Genomic DNA, 20,053 nt, shown 5'->3' with positions numbered 1-20,053 from the left:
GGGGGGGGGAGGAGGTGAGGGGCGGATCCCTGCTATCATCAGGGAAGGTTTCCCGGAGGTTATAGGAAGATTACGCCACAGAGAAAGCCGGACCAAGGAGCAGCGGAGCACGCCCCTGGAGCACCTTCCCTTGGGCCCTGGGCACTGGGGAAGAGCAGATACCTGGAGGGGCAGGACCTGACCCGGGTCACGGGATGCAGTTATGACTGAAGGAGGATTAGAACCCACCCCCAGACCCCACCTCCACGTGCTCCTCCTCCAAGACCCCCCCCCCCAACCCCGCCCACGGCCACTCCCAGAACCCCTGGAAACCCTCAGGGGCTTCCTTTCTGCTCTGGCGGATGCCCCTCTCTTTGCCGATGAGCTCCCCAAACAGCCCCAGGGCCCTGACCCCTCCGCACCACCGCAGCCGGCCTCCTCCTGGGCCTGGCCTCTCTCTCCGATGCCCTTCACTCCCATACTTGACCTCAGGACCAAAGAGAGAAAGACGCCACAAGCAAGCAGGGAAGAGGCTAAGAGGCGGAAGTGACGTAAAGACGGAAGTCCCATCCTCCCGACCTTGGGCGGTGAAAATGCCCCCGAGGTGCTCAAGGCCTTCTGGTAATCGTAGTCTGGAGGCTGAGGCGATTTCTGCGCATGCCTGAGGCTCTGCCACTCCCTGGTCTTTAATACGGTCCCGCTCCCTTAAATGCCACGCCCCTCCTGCCAGGAGTCCCACCCTCTCTGCTTCTCCCTTTACCTCGTGCGTGGTCTTCACAGCCCCAGAACTCTTGGGGAGTCACGAGGCTTTGGGCTCCTCCCAGTCCAGCCCACCTCGCAGCCTCTCCCATTCCGCCAGCCAGTCCTGAGTAGCAGTAGCTCTAAGGAAATGCTTCTTGAACGTGGGCGGGCGGAAGTGACGCTGCCAAGAAGGGAAGCGGCGACTCTAAGGAAGGAAACCACGAGCTGGAGGGTGGAGGACCGGAGAGCTCGCTCAGACTCTGGGGGCTTCCAGGCTGGAGGAGCTGGATACGAGGTGGTCCAGGGCAGCAGGAGAGGTCGAGAGGGCGCCGGGCGCCAGCGGAGAACCCGGGGACAACGGAAGGCTTTGAGGTGGCCTGGGCTGTGTTTTGGGGAGGCGATGTTCAGGAAAACCCGAGGATCCGAGAAAGGGCAGGCCCTGTGTGGGGTTCTTGAGACGAGGATCACCGAGGAGGAGAGAAGGCGGAGCTTGGCCAGCGCCCACTTTGTGTCTGTTTCCTCTGTCAAGGAGACGGACCCAAGAGAAACTAAGAGAGAGTGAGGGCGATCGTTTAGCTGCACGTAACGTATTCTTTGATAGATGGAATAAATAAAATTAAGAGCTAACATTTACCCTGAGCTTCCAGTGTTCCAGGCACTGTTAAGTACTTTACAATGACCATCTCATCTTATCCTCATGACAACTCTGGGAAATGCATTCCTATTATAGATGTGGAAACTAGGGTGAAGTGACTTGCCTAGGGTCACACAGCTAGCAAGACCTGAACCTGGATTTGAACTCAGGGCTACGAGAGGTAACCCAACAGTGTGACAAGCTTGATTCATGACTGGAACTTTTCTGGTGCTTGTCTGAGCTCAGAGAACAACCTGTGTTTGTTAAAGCAGTTCAATAATTACGCAATTTTGTCAGATCATCCAGGGGGTGAACACAAAGGATTGTTGTTATGCCAAGTTTGGGGCACAGCTTGCTTGCCTGGCCTTAGCTCTAGAAAACTGTGTTTCCAAATATCTAGGAAAGAGAAAGTCAACTATGTGTTGCAGAGCCAGTCAAGGTATTAGCAATAATTTAGCCTGGTACCAGCAGCCACCAGGACAGTGTCACAAGTTCCTGATCTGTCCTGCTACCATCCTACACTCTGAGGTTCCTGCCTGGTTCAGTGGCAGTGGCTCTGGGACAGAATACACTCTCCTAGCCAACAGTGTAGAGCCTGAAGATGCCAAACTTTATTACTATCTACACAACTACGGCTAGTCCCTCATGGTGATCCAGATCCGAACAAAAGCCTCCTGGGGAAATATGGCTGCCCTCGCTCAGGGGAGTAGCCCCTTCTCCACAAAATCTTAGGTCACAGCAGTGACTTCTGTCCTGTCAGGACTGAGCTCAGCTGGCTTCCTCCCAAACCCCTTGCCCATCCCAGTCCCCAATATCATTCACACATTACATTCTCCCAACTAAGGTAGGGCAGAGAGCTGAGAGTAATCCTGATAGGAGATTTGGAGGGGGGAAGGGGGGATGAGGGACATGAGTTGGGATTAACAAGTGGGATTAGTTGGTATTCCAAATCCTTCCAAAATTCTTCACTCTATTCCCTCATGTTTACACTGGAGAAGCAAACACTCTGGTTTTACTAAGAATGCTGGCTTATTTTTATTCAAGCCTTGCTTAGACCCTTCATCTGGCAGCTAGGTGGCACAGTAGATAGAGCCCAGGCCTGAAGTCAGGTAGATCCCTCTTCCTGACTTCAAATCTGGCCTCAAACATTTAGTAGCTGTATGACCCTGGGCAAACCACACAACTTCAGTTTCCTCATCTCTAAAATGATCTGGAGAAGGAAATGGCAAACCACTCCAGTATCTCTGTCAAGAACACCCCAAATGGGGTCACAAAGACTCAGACATGACTTAAATGACTGAACAACAACAACCACCCTTCCATCCATATTCTCATTCATTCACGTTATTCAAAGTCACCAAGAATTTTTAAGCACCTTCCCTGTGCCAGGCACTGTGCTAAGAGATACAGATATAAAGAAAGGGAAAATCAATCTCTGCTTTCTAGGAGTCCAGGCAGTGGGAAACCACAACAGGCACCCAGCTCTGTACAAACAAGATACAGGCAGGACACACTGGAGTTATTCAGTTGTATGATTAAGGGGAATGAGAAGAAACTTCTTGCTGGATGGAAGTGTGATTTTAAGTGGGACCTGAAGGAAGCCTGAGAAACCTGGAGATGAGGGTGGGGACCAGAGTGACAGCATTATCAGAAGAGAAGGTGGTGCATAAGAGAGATGTTACAAAAGTAGAAATGGGCCAAGATGGCAGAGTAGAAAGACACACAAACACAGGCTCTCCCCACACAGCCCATAAAATACCTGTAAACAGGGACTCTCAACAAATTTTGGAGCAGCAGAAGTGGAGAACAACAGAGTGGAGGAGATTTCCAACCCAGGGTGACCTGAAAGGCCCACGGGAAATGTTGGTTGCACCAGATGCGGAGCAAAGCCCAGCCCACCCTTGGTTGCCCAGCCAGGGCTCATGAACAGCCCTCAGGGGCAGAATCTTCAGTCTCCAAATCCCCAGTCCCAGTAGCAGTGGTTCCTAGATCCCTCAACCCACAGGTGCCAAAGATCAGTGACAGGGTTTTTTCAGCTGGCTGGGAAGGGAGAAGGACCTTCCCATAGCCCTGGTCTCAGGCAACAGCCAGCTGCAAAGGCCACATCAGGCAGGCAGCAGCAGTTCTCGCAGCCCCTACAGCAACCCACATCCATTGTTGGATCGTAAAAACCCCTGGGGACACTGAGGAGCTGAATATTACCTCAGCCCTGTGTAGAGGCCCTGAGGGAGCTGGCAGAACTGGACACCAGGTGGATGTGCAGATGAAACTGCTAAGATTCTGGGCACAATAATCCCTTCCTGCACCCAGATCAGTACATGCTTTATTGTGCCACCTTGGAGAAACTGAGATCTTACAGATACTCAGAGTATACCCTACTTTTGACAAAGGACCCAAAAGTCAAGTAACTGGTTGGGAAAATCCCCCAAAAAGGGAAAAAAATAACACTATAGAAGGTTATTTTCTGGCTGAACAAATATCTTCTCCCATCCTTTCAGATGAGGAAGAACAATGCTTACCATCAGGGAAAGACATAAAAGTCAAGGCTTCTGTATCCCAAACATCCAAAATAAATATTCAATGGGCTCAGGCCATGGAAGAGCTCAAAAAGAATTTTGAAAATCAAGTAAGAGAGGTGGAGGAAAAACTGGGAAGAGAAATGAGAGAGATGCAAAAAAAGCATGAAAAGCAGGTCAACACCTTGCTAAAGGAGACCCAAAAAAATGCTGAAGAAAATAACACCTTTAAAAATAGGCTAACTCAATTGACAAAAGAGGTTCAAAAAGCCAGTGAGGAGAAGAATGCTTGAAAAAGCAGAATTAGCCAAATGGAAAAGGAGGTTCAAAACTTACTGAAAAAAATAGTTCTTTAAAAATTAGAATGGAACAGATGGAGGCTAATGACTTTATGAGAAACCAAGAAATCACAAAACAAAACCAAAAGAATGAAAAAATGGAAGATAATGTGAAATATCTCATTGGAAAAACAACTGACCTGGAAAATAGATCCAGGAGAGACAATTTAAAAATTATGGGACTACCTAAAAGCCATGATGAGAAAAAGAGCCTAGACATCATCTTTCGTGAAATTATCAAGGAAAACTGCCCTGATATTCCAGAACCAGAGGGCAAAATAAATATTGAAAGAATCCATCAATCACCCCCAGAAAGAGATCCAAAAAGAGAAACTCCTAAGAACATTGTGGCCAAATTCAAGAGTTCCCAGGTCAAGGAGAAAATATTGCAAGAAGCTAGAAAGAAACAAGTATTGTGGAAATACAATCAAGATAACACAAGATCTAGCAACTTCTACATTAAGGGATCGAAGGGCATGGAATATGATATTCCAGAAGTCAAAGGAACTAGGACTAAAACCAAGAATCACCTACCCAGCAAAACTGAGTATAACACTTCAGGGGAAAAAATGGTCTTTCAATGAAATAAAGGACTTTGAAGCATTTTTGATGAAAAGACCAGAGCTGAAAAGAAAATTTGACTTTCAAACACAAGAATCAAGAGAAGCATGAAAAAGTAAACAGGAAAGAGAAATCATAAGGGACTTTTTAAAGTTGAACTATTTACATTCCTACATGGAAAGACAATATGTGTAACTCTTGAAACTTTTTTCAGTATCTGGGTAGTTGGTGGGATTACACACACACACACACACACACACACACACACACACACAGCACAAGGTGAATTGAATAGGATGGGATCATATCTTTAAAAAAATGAAATTAAGGAGTGAGAGAGAAATATATTGGGAGGAGAAAGAGAGAAATGGAATGGGGCAAATTATCCCTCATAAAAGAGGCAAGTAAAAGACTTTTCAGTGGAGGGGAAAAGGTGGGAGGTGAGAGAAAAAACATGAAGCTTACTCTCATCACATTCAACTAAAGGAAGGAATAAAATGTGCATTCATTTTGGTATGAAAACCTATCTTACAATACAGGAAAGTGGAGGAGAAGAGGATAAGCAGGGTAGGGGGGATGATGGAAGAGAGGGCAGTGGGAGGAGGGAGCAATTAGAATTCAACACTCTTTGGGAGGGATAGGATCAAAAGAGAGAATAGAAGAAACGGGGGACAGGGTAGGATGGAGGGAAATATAGTGAGCCTTACACAACACTACTATTATGGAAGTCATTTGCAAAACTACACAGATATGGCCTATATTGAATTGCTTGCCTTCCCAGAGGGAATGGGTGGGGAGGGAGGGATGAAGAGAAATTGGAACTCAAAGTTTTAGGAACAACTGTTGAGTGCTGTTCTTGCATACAACTAGGAAATAAGAAATACAGGTAATGGGGTATAGAAAGTTATCTTGCACTACAGGACAAAAAAGAAGATGGGGAAAAGGGAAGGGAGGGATGTTAGAAGGGAAGACAGATTGGTGATAGGGGTAATTAGAATGTTTGGAGTTTTGGGGTGGTTGGAGGGGAGAAATGGGGAGAAAATTTGGAACCCAAAATTTTGTGGAAATGAATGTTGAAAACTTAAATAAATAAATTTAAATGAAAAAAAATTTTTTTAAAAAGTAGAAATGCCAAGACTTGATTGCTGAATTGAGAGTCAGGATTCAGAGTTGAACGTACCATCCAGGTTGTAAGCTTGAGTTTGGACCTCACATTGGGCACTACCACTGTGGCTTTGTGAAGAATTTAGACTCCATGAGCCCCTTATTCCTCGTCTATAAAATGAGAAGGTGGAACTTCAGGACCTCTCAGGTCACTTCCAGCTCTAAATCTACGAACCAATAACAGCCACTCAGTGGTGCAGTGGACAGAGTGTTGGACCTAGTGTCACAAAGACCTGAATTCAAATGTGGCCAGAGATACTGTCTGACCTTGGACAAGTCACTTAACCTCTGTCTGCCTCGGTTTCCTTTTCTTTAAGGTGGAGATAATAATAGCACCTACCTCATGGGGTTCTTATGAGGATCAAATGAGATAATATTTATACAGTCCTTAGCAAAATTTAAAATGTTAGATAAAGACTCGTTATTACTGTTGTTCCCATTGATTTTCATTTGTAGTATTCTTGCAAGAAGAAAGAATATTGTAGTGGTATAAGCATCTTCTACTATACTAACACAGGTGATGCCCTTCCAAGAGTACCTATTTGAAATAATCAATTCCCCTACAGCTAAGTCTTTAATTTTGTTTTGTTTTTGGTTACATTTTAATATGTCTTACCTTGACCCCCAAAAGGTAAATATGCAGACACACACACACACACACACACACACAAATACATTTCACCCATTCTTATCCACAACTTGGCTGGGAACTGTAAATAATAAAATGTACATGATCAGTCTCCATAACAGCTCTCTTTTTGCTTTGTCTCTTCTCTGAGGCAGATTTCACTTTAAGTGAGTACCTGAAAAGTCCATAGCCCCAATGGCTGAGGTCTCCCATTGCATCCTGGCCCATCTCCAGTCATTTTGATGAATATCTGGTCACTGGATCCAGATGACTTAGGAGGAGAAAGTGAGACTGATGACCTTGCACAGCCCTCTCTCACTCAAAATAAAGTCAAGTCCAAGTCATATCATCATTTCTCTGACGTCATGGTCTTCTTTGAAAACAAAGGAAGAATGCAACAAGAGCTGCTGCATTTCTCTTCTTGCCTCTTCCTCTTTTTCCATTTTGAAAATTATGAACTCAGTGCTCAACAAGCACAAACATTTTGATTCATAAAGAAAACCAAAGAAGAGGGTGTTAGATAAAGCCATAAACTCTTGCTCTGTGTAGTTCATTTTTTACAGTATTATATTTAAGAAGGTAGTAATAAAATTATTCAGTGTCCCTTTCTCATGTTTTTTTTTCATTCTGTGTATTTTATTTTTAAACGTATTATTGATACTCTGTTCTTATTTTCTCCAAAGAGAGCATCATATAGTGGCCAAAGAGGTTCTGGGAGATAGAAATGCCTGGGTTCAAGTTCAACCTCTGATACATACCTGCTGTTTGACCTAAGGTACAACACTGAACTACATAGTACCATAGGCAACTCTTTAAGACAAGAAATTGCAAGGAAAATCTTGACCTGCACTGGTAGAGGATGTGAGTTCATCTGAGGGTTTCTTATAGCAATGAAGCCAAAGATCCAGTCTGTAGCACTACCAATTTCCACTAACTCAGACGACCAACAAATTTGAAGCCCTCCCCCCCAACTCAAAAAGGTAAGTATAACCAAGGAAAACCAATCATGATATTGGCCACGTCTGCAAATGCCTCTCCTTCTAAACCTCTAGTTTATCAGCTCTCTGCCATTAAGTGGGAGGAAGTCTTCATTATTAAGCTTCTGAAGTCAATATTTTCCTAGTCTCTTTCCAGGTATGGTCATATTTTTAAAGCTACTGCTCCATACACTTCATGGGCAATTTAAAGGAGTGCCCATTTAAAGGATAATTCTTGATGGAGTCCTAATAGAGCTGCCCCCAGCCCCAATATTCTAACTTCATTATATGCCCACTGTACGAACCTAGTTCCCTGTCTCCCACCTTACCCTCCAATGTCCTAACCTCTTCGTGTATACCTCACTGCTCACTAGAACAGGTGTGTTTCTGAACTCTTAGCTCCCACAGAAACAGCAGGCGTCTGTCTCGATGTTATGGGAATCCAGACACTGCTTCTACCTAGGTACTGCTCCCTGACCCACATATTTGAACAAATGTTCTCTTGTATTCAATCACAATCACATCACTCATCTGGCCCAAGACAGGATCACTATAGTTAGCCAGTTGGAGGGCAGCATGATCAGAATGTTTAACCATGGAAACATAGATGAGACCCCTGCTCAATTACCTAATCCTTTAACAAACTCCTCCAGCCTTTTTAATATTAATCATATTCTTATATTCTATGTAAATTTTGGTTGTGTAATCAACATATTTACCCTATAAAAATCCATCTTGCTTTCTTGGAAGTTGCTGGTTCATCTTGGAACTTAGACCACTTCATGAGAGGTATCAGTCTCATTAAATGCTTCAACCTGGATTAGAAATGGTCTGATTCTGAATTCTTTGAGACGGCTCCATCACAACACAACATGAAACTGCAACAGTTTTTGGTGTCCTAGAGTTGAAACCTCAACAACTCTGACTGATTTTTCACCTGCTGATTTTAGAAACTAACTCCATATAGGACAGGACCTGGCACCTAGTAAGCACTTAATAAATTTTTGTTTCCTTTGTTACCCAGATTTTCTCTCTTGGATTTATTGTTTCCCCTGCTTTTCTCAACTTCCCAGAAACTTGTTTCTGACTCTACTCAGTCTTTGTCTACTCTTCCTTTTACCTAAGTAATCAGGAGAATAGACTTGCAGTAGGTGACTGGATTTCAACAGAGCATGACTTTACTAAAAAGTTTTGTGGGTGGATTAATATTGCTGTCTTGAAGAAACTATGGACAAATACATTCTCAGAGGGAGGAATGTTCACTCTAGGAAAGACAACGGACCCTCCTGCTCCACTTGCACTACTTCTTCCTAGAATATCCCAGTCTTAACTCAGTCATTCTGCTCCATTATGTGCACCTTCATCAGGCTCCTAAATTTGGGCCTCCCCTCCCAACTGTACTAACCCCATTTGTCTTTCACTTTTATACCATCTTCAATTTGTCCTTTTTCATCTTCACCAAGCTGTAAGATGATAAATTGGTTAGCAGTATTCCACCTGATATGAGAATATAGTTCCTGGCTCTGTTTGTGTGTCCATGGTCCAACCGTGGTCTTGTGGCCATATGTAATAAAAACAGCCCTAGTTATATCAGAAAAACACAAAGTACTAAGTTAGTTCAACACTTTGAGGCTCCCTTCCTTGCCCCTAGTTAATTTTTAGAGGATATCGCTTACCCCTGCTGGCTTCCTAGTCCTCCATGCATGGAAACCTCTAGGGTTTTTCATCAAAGTAGTTCTTTGGTGCCATTTCTGTCCTCCACATGAAATGCATTTCCTTTCCTTCACAGGCCTGTGCAGATTTAGGCTTTCATGTCTTGTGTGCTATGCCATATTCAGACCGAGTCACTTCCAAGGAAGAATCATTCAGACACCCAGGGAGTTTAATACCAAAGATCAATCTTTCAAAGGTTTGCACAAGCTTTATCTTTCATGAGATGTGAACTGGGGATAGAAATACTGAGTAAGTATCTAAATATTGCAGCTTCTCATTGTCATTTCAAGTGGCTTTTATCTTGAGGGTTGTTTCTTTTATCTTGGAAATTTATCTCTAATTACAGTAGATCTGACACATTTTCTTTTTTAAAATTCCAATTTGTGGAAATCACCCACTTCAACACCTTGTGGATCATGAAAATATTGCTTTAGAGGAGCATTGCGGGCCTTGTTCTCTACAAGATTTAGGGACATGAAGTCATTTGTCCAAGCTCCCTTCTTCTGTTGGATCCCACAAAAGACACATAGAGCAGAGAGCTGACCCCAGCAATAGTTGTTTCAATGTCATAATCTTTCTTTGAAATATTTCATTTACCTTAGTTGTATTTTAGGAAGATTCTTCTGCTGATGTATGCAGCACGCTTTCTGATGTGGGCATGCCATGCTGAGAAGTCCTGTTGCACAGTCTCCCATGTTGCACAGTCAAATCCAAAGTTCTTGAGAGTGACCTGGAGAGTGTCCTTGTATCGCTTCTTCTGAACACCATGTGATCACGTGACCCATGTGAGTTCTCCATAAAATAGTCTTTTTGGCAGGCTTACATTTTGCATTCAAACAATGTGGTCAGCCCATCGAGTTGTGCTCTCTAAAGCATAGTTTGAATGCTTGACAGTTCATCTAGAGTAAGGACTTCAATGTCTGGTACCTTATCCTGCCAGCTGATCCTCAAAATCTTCCTAAGACAGTTCAAATGGAAACGATTCAGTTTCCTGGCATGGCGCTGGTAGATTGTCCATGCTTCACAGGCATATAACAATGAGGTCATCACAAGGGCTCTGTAGACCTTCTGTGGATAGTCAGTCTAATACCTCTTGTCTCCCAAAATTTTCTTCAGAACCTCCCAAATGCTGAGCTAGCTCTGGCAATGCATGCATCAACCTCGTTGTCAATGTGTACATCCTTAGAAAGTACACTACCAAGGAAAGTGAACTTATCCACAGCATTCAAAACTTCTCCATTTGTTGTAATCAATGGTTCCACATATGGATTGTATGGTGGTGGCAAATGGAGCTCCTGTGTTTTCTTGGTATTATTTATTAGAACAAAATTAGCACAGGCAGTAGAGAATTGATCCATACTTTGTTGCATCTCAGCTTCGGAGGTTGCATTGAACAGAAAATCATGCACCAACATTCCCTCCACTTTGGTCTTGGTTTATAGCCTTTTCAAATCGAAGAATTTACCATCAGTATGGTAGTTGACCTTGATACTGTGTTCATCACAGCATTTGACAACATGGCTGAAAAAAACATCATGTTAAAAAGCATAGGATAAAGCAAACAGCCCTGTTTCACTCCATTGGTGACTGGAAAGGCACAAGAGCATTGTCCACTATCCAGAACCTGGGCAAACATACTATCATAAATTTGACTTACAGTACTGATGAACTTCTCTGGGCAACCAAATTTTGACATAATTTTCTATAAGCTGTCATGACTAACAGTGCAAAAGCCTTGGTCATACCTACAAACATTGTGTACAGACCTCTGTTCTGCTCCTGGCATTTCTCCTGGAATTGGCAAGCAATAAACACCATATTGACTGTTCTATGGCCCTTTCTGAAGGCACACCAGCTCTTAGGTATATTACTATCTTCCGGGTGAAGGATCAGCCTATTAAGGAGGACTCTAGCAAGAATTTTGCCAGGATTGACTATAAGAGAGAACCTCCTGTAATTGTCCCAGGACAATCTATTCCCTTTACCTTTATAGAGATGGACAATGGAGGCATCCTTGAATTCCTGGGGGATACCCTCCTTTTGCCACATAACCTGGAAAATTTCAGTCAGCTTTTGTATGAGCAATTATCCCCATCCCTTGTAAATCTCAGCTAGAATAATATCAGCACTAAGTGCTTTGCCACATGATAGGAGCCTAATGGCCCTCAAAACCTCTTCTTCAGTTGGAAGTTCATCTAAGGAGGCATTGACTTCAGCCTAAGGTAAACAGTCAATGACCTCAGTATTGATTGATGATGGTCTGTTGAGAACACTATGGAAGTGTATCAATGTGGCTGCATCAGCACTGAGTAGTTATGATGCAGCATAGGTTTTTGGTCCATAAATAACTTTCAGGGAATCATTAAAGCCCTTTGGATTGTTACTATCAGCATAAAACTGAATTTCATCTGCCCTCTTACAGAGCCAGGAATCCTGAATCTCTTTAAGCTTTGCTTGTATTTTGCTTTTGATGGAATTAAATGCTGCCTCTTAGAGGTGGATGAATTATCCTGTTAGTAAATCCTGTGAAGTTCTCATGTTTTGTTTAGCAACTTCTGAATTTTCCCACCATTTTCTCTTTTTTTAATATATAATTTGTTTATTTTCAGTTCTTAACATTCACTTCCACAAGAATTTAATTCAAAATTTTCTCCCCATCTCTCCTCACCCCCCACTTCAGGACAGCATGCATTCCATCTACCCTTTCCTCCAGTCTGTCTTCCCTTCTATTACCATTCTCCTTCTCCTCTATTTTCCTGTAGGGCAGAATAGATTTCTATACTCCATTGCCTGTATAGCTTAATTTCCAGTTGCATGCTTAAACAATTTGTAGTATTCATTCTTAAAGCTTTGAGTTCCATATTCTCTCCCACCCTCCCACCCTCACTGAGAAAACAAGCAATTCAATATAGGTCATACACGTGTGATAATGCAGAACACTTTCATAATATTTATTTTGTAAAAGAGTAACCACATTTCCCTCTGTCCTATCCTACCCTTCATTTATTCCATTCTCTCCTTTGACCTGTCCTCCCACAATAGTGTTTGCTTCTGATTATCCCTTTCCCCAATTTGCTATCTCTTCTATTATCTTTCCTCTACTATCTACTTCCCCCTTGCCTTCCTTCAGGGTAAAATAGATTTCCATATCTAATTAAGTGTGTGTTATTACCTCCTTAGGCCAAATCCCATGACAGTAAGGCTCAATTATTCCTTTTCATCTCCCTCCTCTTCCCCTCCATTGTGAAAGCTCTTTCTTCCCTCTTTTATGTGAGATGATTTGCTACATTCTACTTCTCCCTTTCTCCTACTCCTAGTACATTTAATTCAAGAGTAAATTTTATTTTTTAAGGTATTTTCCCTTCATATTCAGCTCACTCTGTGTCCTCTATGTGTGTATACATATACATACACCGATGTACATATACATACCTACACATATAAGATATACACATACATATATACCTATACCCATCTACATATATATGTGTGTGTGTGTGTGTGTGTGTGTGTGTGTGTGTATGTATTCCTTGTAACTACCCCAATATTGAAAAAGGTCTCATGAGTTACAAATAACATTTTTCCATGTAGTGTGTATGTATGTATTCCTTGTAACTACCTCAATATTGAAAAAGGTCTCATGAGTTACAAATAACATTTTTCCATGTAGTAATGTAAACAGTTCAATTTTAATGAGTTCCTTAAAGCTTCTCTTTCCTGTCTACCTTTTCATGTTCCTCTTGATTCTTGTATTTGAAAATCAAATTTTCTATTCATCTCTGGTCTTTTCAACAAGAATGCTTGGAAATCCTCTATTTCATTGAAATTCTATTTTTTCCCCTGAAGTATTATCCTCAGTTTTGCTGGGTAGGTGATTCTTGCTTTAATCCTATTTCTTTTCACCTCTGAAATATCATATTCCAAGTACTTCAGTCCCTTAATGTAGAAGCTGCTAAATCCTGTGTTGTTTCTGATTGTATTTCCACAATACTTGAATTGTTTCTTTCTGGCTGCTTGTAATATTTTCTCCTTGTCCTGGGAGCTCTGGAATTTGGCTACTACGTTCCTAGTGGGTTTCCTTTGGGGATCTCTTTCAGGAGGTGATTGGTGAATTCTTTCCATTTCTCTTTTACCTTCTGGTTCTAGAATATCAGGGCAGTTTTCCTTGATAATTTCTTGGAAGATGATGTCTAGGTCTTTTTTTTATCATGGTTTTCAGGTAGACCAGTAATTTTTAAATAATCTCCTCTGGATCTATTTTGCAGGTCAGTTGATTTTCCAAGAGATATTTCACATTTTCTTCTATTTTTTCATTCTTTTGGTTTCGTTTTGTAATTTCTTGGTTTCTCATAAAGTCATTAGCTTCCATCTCCTCCATTCTAATTTTTAAAGAACTATTTTCTTCAGTGAGCTTTTGAACCTCCTTTTCCATTTGGCCCATTCTCCTTTTTAAAGCAGTCTTCTCCTCATTGGCTTTTTGGGACCTCTTTTGTCATTTGGATTAGTGTATTTTTAAAGGTGTTATTTTCTTCAGCATTTTTGGAGGTTTCCTTTAGCACACTGTTGACTTGCTTTTAATGATTTTCTTGCAATACTATTATTTCTCTTCCCAATTTTTCCTCCCCCTCTCTTACTTGATTTTCAAAATTCTTTTTGAACTCTTCCATGGCCTGAGACAATTGCATATTTTTTTGGAGGTTTTGGATATAGAAGCCTTGACTTTGATGTCTTCCTCTGATAGTATGCTTTGTTCTTCCTCATCTGAAAGGATGGAAGAAAATACTTGTTCACCAAGAAAGTAATCTTCTTGTATTTTTTCCCTTTTGGGCTCATTTTCCCAGCCAGTTACTTGACTTTTGAGTCCTTTGTCAAGTGGAGTGTATTCTTTAGGGACCTGTAAGTTCTCAGTTCCTCCAAGGTGGCACAATCAAGGTAAAGGAATTTATTCCCCTTCTGATCTGCGCTGTGGTCTGGGAGCATCCACAAGCACTCTTCCCTGGAAATGCAAGTAAGATTCTCTCTCCAGAGTCTCCATCAGCTCCACCACACCAGTGCTCCTCCTCACTCCAGGACTGCACCTCAGAACTGAGACCCAGATGAGCAACTCGATTCCCCCAGGGTCTTTAGGCTGAGGGCCCCAAAACTAGATGCTGCTGCTGCAGTGTCTGCTGCTACCCTGGACCTGGGGCTGGGGCCAGACAAACTCCTTTTTCACCTAAGTGAAAGAGCTTTTTTACTGACCTTTGAAGCTCTCTTTGGTGTTTGTGGGCTGAGAAATCTGGGAACTGCAGCTGCTACCTGGGATTCCAGACCCTGAAGCTGCTCCAGTCCTGTCTGTGCAGTGCAGCATGGCCAAGACCACACTGTGCTCTGCTCTGAGCCTTGTGTGATAGACTTTTTCTGTTAGCTTTCCAGGCTGTCTTGGGCTGGAAATCTTTTTCACTCTGTCATTTTGTGGCTTGTGCTTCTCTAGCATTTGTTTAGAGTAATTTTTTACAAGTTTTTTATGGTATATGGGGATAGAGCTTTAGAGCACATCTATCCTTTTACTCTGCCATCTTAGCTCCACCCTCCCCATCATTTTCATCAAATCAGTCTTGGTGTTTGTGAGTATTCTGACCCAGATGAGCAAATGCAATGCTGTACACCAAATCTCTGAAAGCTGCCTACACCTTTTCTGCTCCACTGTTGCTAACTTTGTGTTGGCTCAACTTTCCCTTTGGACTTTGAGGTAGGTGATGTCTTTTGATTTATGTGTAAATTGGATTTAAGTGAGGCAGAGTTGCATGAAGTTGTCAGCCTCACTCTCTCCTCCAGAGTCATCATAGTCCAGTGGCAGGACAGAGTCAAGATGGCTGATGATGGCTCAGGATGCAGTGGATGACCTTGGTGTCTTCAGTGTCTAACCAAGCTCTAAGCACTCCACATCACCTGCTTCAGCTGCCTTCATGGCTGTTGGAACAAATTGTTCTCATCTGCCCATTCCACCAGGGGAAGTTTTCACATGCTTGTGGTAGACACCCCCCTAACACACCAATGATTTTGAGATCCCTTGTTTACCCTCAACCTAGTTTGGTCTATCTGCTGAAATGGTTTACTGGGGTGTAACCACTGTGCATGCTGCAGCTTCTTTGAGCCACAGGTGAGAGCTGGGTGGAATAGGTGGACACCAAAGGTGGAAAGAGCCCTGAAAAGGGCTTGACAGCCATCACACCAAAGGTACTGGTCCTCCCTGAACACTCCCTAAACCCCAGTGAAAATGAAGTAGAAACTGAGGGAATACTCATGAATTGGGGAATAAATGAAAAAAATGTGATACATGTATGTGATGGAATCCTATTGTGTTGTAATAAATGATGGAGATAGCATCAGAGAATTATGAAAGACTTGTATCAGTTTCTCAATCAATAAAAATTTATTAAGCACCTACTGTGTGCCAGGCACCCTTGTGCTGGGGGAAAAAGAGGCAAAAGACAGGCTTTGCCCTCAAAGAGTTTACAGTCTAATGGGGGAAACAACATGAAAATAGATATATACAAAGTCACTTTTGTGCACTATAAATGGGAAATAATTAACAGTGGGAAAGCAATAATTAAATTAAAAGGGATTGGGAAAGGTTTTTGTAAAGGGTGGGATTTTAGTTGAAACTTAAAGGAAACCAGAGAGGTCAGTGGTTGGAATAGAGGAAGGAGAGCATTCCAGGCATGAAAAGCCCCAGAGAAAATGTCTGAGCCAAGAAATGAAGTATCTTCTTTGAGAAATGGCCAGGAGGCCAAGATGACTGGTTGGAAGCATATATGGCACAGAATAAAGCATAAGAAGGCTAGAAAAGTAGGAGGGGGCTAGGTTATAAAGGGTTATGAATGTAAAACAGCATTTTGTAACTGATCCTGGAGGCAACAGGGAACCATTGGAGTTTATTTAGTTTTGTGTGTGTGTGTGTGTTATGGTTGGATCTGTGCTTTAAGAAAATCACTTCAATGGGGATAAGGGAAGGGAGGGGTGTTATAGAAGGGCGGGCAGATTAGGGGAAGGGGCAATCAGAATGCATGGTGTTTTGAGGTGGGGGGAGGGGAGAGATGGGGAGAAAATTTGGAACCAAAATCTTGTGGAAATGAATGTTGAAAACTAAAAAGAAATTAATTTTTAAAAAAGAAAATCACTTCAGTGGCTGAATGGAGGATAGACTCGAGTGAGAAGAGACTTAAAGCTGGCAGACCTACCAGCAGGCTATTGCAATAGTCCAGGCATGATGGTCATAGAAATCTATACCAGGACAGCGGCAGAGTCAGATAAGAGAAGGAGGAGTATTCAAGAGGTGTTGCAAGGTGAAATGAATTTATCTCGGCAATAGTTTGGATATATGGTAGTGAGAAATAATAAGGTATCAAAGATGACTCCAAGGTTGTGAGCCTGAGAGACTGGGACAATGGTGTTGGAGAATAGTGTGTTCCTTAAAGTAACAAGAAAAGTAAGTGAGAGGAATAGTTTAAGGGAAAAGATAATGAGTTTCATTTGGGACATATTAAGTTTAATATGTCTACTGGACATTCAATTACAAATGTTTAAAAGGTAGCAGGAGATGCAAGAGTGGAAGTCATCAGAGCAGATTTAGAATTGTCAATATAGAGACGGTAATTAAGTCCATGAGAGATGATTAGATCACTGAAACAAAGTAGTATAGAGTGATAAAAGAAGTAGAACACTGGATAGAACTCTGAAAGATAACTTTGTTGTTTGTCTTTACTTCTAGAAGATCATGATATCAGGAAGGTGATGTCATGACTTGCAAGTGAATTGGATTTAAGTGAGGTGGGACTGTGCAAAGTCACTAACCTGACTGTCTCCTTAAGAGCCATCTGGGTCCAGTGTCAAGATGTAGATCAGGATGACTGGAGAGTGTCTTAGGAGCAGTGGGAGACCTTGGCCTTTTTAAGCTAAAGTCTTTCCCAAGTCTCAGTTTGTCTAAGGCAACATCCATTCAGCAATTAAGATTAGGTAAAAAATATGTCAGAGAATGGCTTCTTTTACCTAGTTAAAAATAAATCAGTCAGGGAGGGGAAGACCTTCAGGGTTTCTGGCCAAAACAGAAACAATTGCTATTTTCATGGACTCTGAGCCATCAGAGCCCAAATAAAGAACACTTAAATTTATAAAGTGTGATCTGGAAGAAGATCTATCAAGGGATAAAAAGGACAAGTAAGATAGGTAGGTTGAGAACTAGGAGAGAGTGTGTCCTGAAAATCTAGATAGAAGAATGTAAAGGTGGAGAAAATGATTAATGGAGTCAAAAGTTACAGAGATGTCAAGGAGCATGAAGATTGAGAAGAGGCCCTTGGAGCTGGCAACAAATGTTGTCATTTTGGTGAAATTATAAGGTTGGAATCTGGATTATAAGGGGTTAAGAAGAGAGTTAGAGGGAAGTGGAGGTACAGATGATAGCTTTTTGGAGGAGCTTAGTTGCCAAGAGTAGAAGAGATACCAACGACAAAATGAGACATGTTTCCCCTGGACTATGATGACTCTAGAGGAGAGAGTGAGGCTGACAACTTTGTGCAACTCTGCCTCACTTAAATCTGATTTACACAAAAGACACCACCCATACCATTCTAGTCTTATACCTCAAAATCCTGTGGCAACAGGCAAGTGATGAAGTATCAGGTGTGGATACACTGGGAGCTGTAGTCACAACCCTGCACACAAGCAGCCCAGGCCATAGGGTCATTTCTCCGTGGAAGCAGCAGTGGGATTTGGCAGCACCCTGGGTATCTGAGCAGCCTTTTAAGGATCACACTACTCATCTCCTACTGTGAGGAAGGGGACTAGAAAAGATGCCCTAAAAATTGCTTACCTAACCCTGACCTGATTACCACGGCAGGCAGGGAATCCTACTCTGTGGTTGAAACACACACACACACAAAATGTACAAAAACATCTGCAAAGATGATTCCACTCACCATCAGCGCATGGAACATGTGCACACTTACAGACAACACAAAATCCAGTAGACCTGAAAGATGAACTTCTCTTGTTGCAAGAGAAACCAACAGGTATCACATCCAAATAGCAGACCTAAGTGAAACAAGGCTGGCAAATGAAAGCCAACTTACTGAAGTTGGAGCTAGATGCACATTTTTCTGGAGTGGCCACAGTGAAGGACAGTGAGAAGAGAGAGAGAGTGAAGCTGGCATAGGTTTCTCAATCAAAACTAATCTAGTCAGCAAGGTGGTATGCCAGCCACAAGGAATGAATGACAGGTTCATGACAATGTGATTGCTACTTGCAGGAAAATGCCATGCCACCATCATCAAAGTCTGTGCTCCCACCATGATGAACCCTGATGAAGTCAAAGAAAAATTTTATGAAGCTCTAGAGACCCTTATTATCAGTGTGCCAAAATAGAACAAGCTTATAACTCTGGGTGACTTTAATGCTAGAGTAGGCTCAGACTACCAGACTTGGCTGGGAGTCCTGGGGAGGAATGCTGTTGGAAACAGCCACAGCAATGGTCATTAACTGCTGAAGACTTGTGCATCGCATGACCTCATCACCAACACTGTTTTCCATTTACCTAAATGCAATAAAACTTCATGGATGCACCCTCACAGCAAACACTGCCATCTAATAGACTATGTGATTGTAAGGAGAAGAGACAGACAAGATGTGAGAGTGTCATCAAGGTACTACTCTCTCAGGAAGAACATTCCAGCCATTAGTTTTTCATTAACTGTTGGAAAGGGGCAGGTGGCCCCATGATGTCTTCTGGCATACACTCAAACATCTAGCTGAACAGATGAAACACATTATCTTTGTTTTGCTTAGCCATAGGAATTTGTGAGTTTCTCCAAACAAGTCCAAAACTGAAAACTAATGGCTCCATAGCAGATAATTCAGGGCTTCTTGAACCCATTGCACAATGCTCTCTCTGTGTTTTCCAACTCATGTTAACACCCTTCTTACTATGTTGCTTCCAGCATGGGCCTCCCTTGTAAATTCTTCATCTAATTCAGTTTGTTTTCCCATCTTTGTTTTAATTAGAGTCATTGTGTGTCTTCCCAGAGACAAACAAAATTGAGGAGCACATTGGAGATGATGATGTTAATCCAGATGTGGATCTGGATATGACAAAAGAGTTTTCATCTGTGTGTAGGTAACATTGTACTGACTACATCAGGCCCTAAAATACTGAATATCACACTAAAATCATATAATAGTAGTCTACCCACAGATGTCAAACTTGCCTGCAGAACTGCTGAGTGTAACCTGAACCAGATTAAAATGTAATTGGGAATTCCCCAGTTGATAAATGGTCAAAAGATATGAACAGGCAGTTTTCAGAGGAACAAATTGAAACTATCTAGTCATATGAAAATACCTATCTAAATCACTATTGATTAGAGAGATGCAAATCAAAACAACTCTGAGGTACCACATCACACCTATAAGATTGGCAAACATGACAAAACAGGAAAATGATAAATGTTGGAGAAGATGTGGGAGAGCTGGAACACTAATTCATTGTTGGTGGAGCTGTGAGCTAATCCAATCATTCTGGAGAGCAATTTGGAACTATGCCCAAAGGGCTACAAAAGTGTGCACACGCTTTGACCCAGCAATATTGCTTCCAGGACTGTATCTCAAAAAGATCATAAAAATGGGAAAGGGTCCCACATGTACAAAAATATTTATAGCAGCTTTCTTTATGGTGGCCAAGACCTGGAGATGAAGGGGATGCCCATCCACTGGGGAATGGCTGAACAACTTGTGGTATGTGAATGTAATGGAATACTATTGTGCTATAA

The 20,053-nt window shown here is 42.2% G+C and overlaps 1 protein-coding gene across 1 annotated transcript in view; it reads right to left on the bottom strand.

Moving 5' to 3' along the window:
• The window catches only part of LOC140521646 (uncharacterized), a 56,658-nt gene extending 56,110 nt beyond the window's left edge, over positions 1-548 (bottom strand). Inside the window, 1 exon segment of the mRNA XM_072636893.1 lies at positions 402-548. The gene's annotated coding sequence lies outside the window, so the exon portion shown is untranslated.
• Between the last annotated feature and the right edge of the window lie 19,505 nt (positions 549-20,053).

The sequence above is a fragment of the Notamacropus eugenii genome, chromosome 1, assembly GCF_028372415.1.
Source record: "Notamacropus eugenii isolate mMacEug1 chromosome 1, mMacEug1.pri_v2, whole genome shotgun sequence".
NCBI classification, from domain to species: domain Eukaryota; kingdom Metazoa; phylum Chordata; class Mammalia; order Diprotodontia; family Macropodidae; genus Notamacropus; species Notamacropus eugenii.
This window is presented reverse-complemented; position numbering and strand designations above follow the sequence as displayed.